Raw genomic sequence first — 4880 nt, forward strand, 5'->3', positions numbered from 1 at the left:
TGTTTCAAATTTCAAATACTGACTTGAATCGCGTCCCCTATTTTAGATCTGAGTAGGGATAATGACTTTTACATTCTTCAATGGAGGAGAATAACTAATAAACACTAATCAAATATATTAATGAGAGCAAACCCTTTTAATACAGTAGTGGGAGTAAAAAAAATTCTTCTAAGAATAGAAGATTAATTGTTAGTTTAGTTTCTCCCCCTTATTAGAGATGAGGCTTGAACCTTATAAATTCTGATTATTTATCCTCAAGCCCATTGATTCTAATGATCAATTGTTTATTTAAGCTGATATTAACTTGGTTGTGACTAAAGAATGATATGAAACTTTATTTAAACTTTTTTTTTTGTGCCCAGCTGATCCATCGTTTAACACAGTGATTTGAAGGGAAATAGTGTGCTTCTCTCCAAGGGTTAGACAATTAAGTCTCAACTATGTTATATTAGTTATATATTTGAATTTTTTTATTACTATGTGAGAATTAATGAGAAATAGAGTATTTCTTTTTATAATTGGTTATTGATTTGCAGGATAATAAAAATCATCGTATGAATAAGGATGAGAATTTTCCAAATAAACTCATTTTCTACAAAACAAAAACACTAGAGTCTAGAGCCACTAAAGCTGGAAACATTTCGTTCTAATGTTTGTAAGAAAAGATGCACATACAAAAACCAAGAATGGCTACCAGAAGCATCACACCAGCTACCGTAATTAAGGCATCTCAACTGCCATATAAAACTCAAACATCTTAGCTTCCAAATAATCATATCGATGGGAAAACTCAATAAATAAAATGAGAAAAAATCTTACAAAGTGTCAAGGGCCTTTTGTATTTTATCTTCATTGTCTGTTGTTTTTCCTTCAAGTTTATCTACTGCAAGATGCCCTGTTCTATTTTACACTGACATATGTTGCACTCATTGCTTTTGCTATCCATATTCATGTTGCTTGTACTCCTTCCCATCATATGTTAGTCCAAAATGTGGAACCCTAAACAAAGTTTAATACTACTGGATAAATCGCTTCAAAGAGGTATCATCTGGCGGGATGCTCACCAATTGATTTTCTAAGAAAAAATTTAAAATAATTGATTTCCTACACAACCTCAAGCTCTCTATGCAATGCAAGAAGGAAAAATGAAATAAATGTAGAAAAATAAGACATTGAGTTTAGACTATATTGCAAAGTAAAATTCGTTAATACTCTTGAAAATTAAAAGTGAATTAAGATTATACCTACATTTAGCTTGTACATATATAAATTGTATAAATATGATTGTATCAAAATTTTAAAAAATCAAATTATGAAAAAGAAATTGACAATTGTTTACCTTCATATTGCACTACGCTAATAGGAATGCTTCCAGTAGTATCTTTAGAACCCTCCATCTTGAATTCAATTTTAGCTTATACCATCTATCACAAGCCAAATAGATGAGTCAAAATGCCAAATAGATGAGTTAAAACACTAAAATGAGGAATTCTAAATTCAAATTAAGTTCAATAATTGATCTTTAAGGAAAACAAATAATCGATCTTTAAGTAAAACAAATAAAGCAAACCAAATTTAGTTTTTCTAGCAATTTCTTTTGAGAACAAGAATGTTCCCTATTTGAGAATGAAGTTTTGATTTTAATTGTTGTAAGAGAAGCACCTTTCTTTTTTAAGTATAAAATAAATTTTTTTCAAAAATCATACAGGGTTTTTATATCCTTTCCAAACCTATAGATTAGAATTTGAAAAAATAATTATCAATAGTTTCTATCTAAATTTTTGCCTACACATAATTCCCATGACTAGACACTATTACCAAAGCTATTGGTGCAAACTCCTCTCGAAGAATGTTGCAAATCCAAGTAAAGGAATTTCATAATCATCATGTTTAAAACAAAATAATTCTCACATATGACATTGAGTGGTAGAACTTGTAACTAAACTAATCAACCATAAAGCACAAAACTATTAAACCTAGAGTGCAAAATCCCAAATATTACCAAAACCACAAGAAAATGTCAAGAAGATACACAAAACTAAAAATATAATGAATTCAACATGCCAACAACTCTAAATTTTTTAATTGTTCTCCAAACAAGAGCTCTCAAGCGTAGAATTTCACCCAAAATATAAAGTAAGTGAGACTAGAAAGAATTCGTACATGAGGAGTCCAATAAAAAATCACCCATAAAATAGAAATTGGTGGCTTCCACTCCAAGCACTAGATGTACAATGTGATCCTCAAAAAAATCAACTCTGTATCAAATAATTGGTAGTTATCATCTATCTTACCATTAGATATCCTACCAGCGATCATAGCATTCCAACTAAAATGAAATGAAGCTATTATCTTCCACCTATCACTACATGCAAGCCAAATGTAGAAGCATAGATTATGCACATAATCCATTTTGTAATTGTCATTTGCACAATACATGCAAATTTTCATTGATTTTGTTAAATTATTAAAAAAAGACTACCTAAAAAAATAGTTTCAGCCATGTATTTGTCATAAATGTTGTAAGCTATAATAGTTTAATTAGATACAATAGAAAAATTAAAAATTTAACAATGTTTAATATAATTTAATTAATATTTTGATATTTGATTATTATTTAACATTTTTAGATGAAACTTTACAAATTACATATATATTTATTTATGTGAAAAGTAATATTTTTAATATAAAAATATTAATAATTTTTAAAAATAAGATATAAATGTAATGCTACTATTATAACTTAGTTTTATCTTAGTGTATTTTGGTATTTTATTTAAATTGATATACTATTCAATATTTTTTATCTATTGCATATTTTAATTGTTATTATTAGCATTTCCTTAAATAACCTCTTAAACAACCCAAAACTAATAGACAATCTTAAGTTTATTAAATTAAATTAGGTTTTTGCATAGTTATGAGAAGGTAAAAAAATTAAGTACACATGCAATTTGTACTACAAAGTACAAAGCACGCTTAAAAATTTTGATTATGAAAAACAAGTTTAAACATCCCAACAATTATTATACCTCTTGTGGCTTTTTTCTAAAAGTATTGGGTCATTGTCTAAACAACTTAAGATGTATGTCATAAGCCATTTTGACTATAAGTTTATAGTAAAAAGTATTTTATAAATATAAATAATATTGTAGTGCCTGCCTCTAGTTTACATTTTTGCTATTATTACCAAACTCTTTTAGGCTAGTTTTATGTTTGATGATTAGGAGCATTGTTTAGAGATTATCAGATATTATTTCAGATTCAATTGATATATGATGAGATTACTTGGTACTCTATACTTCATGTATGCATGATGATTATTACAATGTTTTCAGTTATGGATGATGATTAGTTAGATGGATTATCATATGTTTTTTCTTATAGATATTTACCCCATACTACATGTGTATGGTGTGCGTGTATGTTTTCTTTATGTATGGCATTTCTATTTCTGATGTGGTTAAGGAAGGGAGTCGTAGTCACTTGCTAGTCAGGATCTACATGATGCACCACTTCCTACCATTGTTTGTTTAGCTTAAAATATTGTGTTTGTACATGTGTGGATTTTATGCAAGTTGTAGGTACTGGGTATCGATCTTAATGGTAAGAGAGGGGAGATAAATTCTTAAGTGCAAATCCTAAACCTTTAAGCCTTTTGTCCTAGAAAATTAGGACAAGTATCTGAGCTAATTTCCTTCCAGATGTGTCAAATGACGTTAATTCATGATTATAACCCTTTAGTTTGATCTTGTATGTGTTTTCCTATGATGGGTTTTCATATTTTATTTTATGAGTCCTTGCTCATTTTTCTATTAATTAAGTTAAATTAAATTATTAAATTAATGATTTAATTTAATAGAGAATTATTATGATATTTTAAATATTTAATTATATTTAATTAATTGGAAAATTAATTAAATAAAAAGAATTAAATTTAAAGGTAAAAGTTACAAGTTTGATTTTAGAACGTGATAATATTTATTTTATTTAATAATAATATATTTAGAGTTCATTTTTTAAATAAATGCTAAATACTATTATTATTTTTTAAGTTAATAAATACTTTATCAATTAAGCATTCAAAAATAAATTAAAAAGTGAAAAGATATTAATTTATTAAAAGTTTCAAAATTGCATAATGCATGCATGAGATTAAAATTTAATAAATTAATTAAAAAGAGAAGTCAAGTAAAAATTAAATAAAGTTATTTTATAATTCAATAAATGTGCATGGAAAAGATAAAGAAGAGATTAAAAAAAGGTAAAAAAAACTAATAGGAGTTAAAATTTGGTGAGCAAGGAGTCCTCTCGAGTGAATGCACAATTAGTGCCCCGATTTTATGAGAGAACTTCTTATCACCAATCGAGGGTTCATTTTCGAAGGACCGCGAATTTGGAAGAGAAAAGAATTTTAAAAAAGAGAAGGCTTTGAGAGGAGGAATTTCTCTACAAGCGTCTTGAGCATAGCGATTAGCATCAGAGTCCAAGTAGATGCTTGTGATTATTCGCTCAATCTAATATGCTCTTTCTTTCCTATTTTCATGATGTCTGTTGAATGTTTATCTAAAGAATTTTTGTGATAAATGATTTAGTATTATGTATTTCTAGTATGAATATTAAATCTTCTATTTACGGGAAAGTCAAAAGATCTATACAACCCTCTTTCAATAGATTTTAAGAAAGGAAATTAATCAGGGAAGGGTTTGAGTTTAAATAGAAAATTTTCTTATAAATTTTTTTAAAAAATTAATTAAAAAAATTAAATTGATGGGTTTGTCATATTTTCCCTATCAGATTAATGCTAGAACCTATTATAAAAAATATATGTATTAAACTATTGATAGAGGGTGGGGTTTCATTATTTGTTTGGTAACAAA

The sequence above is a fragment of the Cupressus sempervirens genome, chromosome 5 (genome assembly GCF_028749045.1).
Source record: "Cupressus sempervirens isolate cs-2001-9-10 chromosome 5, ASM2874904v1, whole genome shotgun sequence".
In the NCBI taxonomy this organism is placed as follows: Eukaryota; Viridiplantae; Streptophyta; class Pinopsida; order Cupressales; family Cupressaceae; genus Cupressus; species Cupressus sempervirens.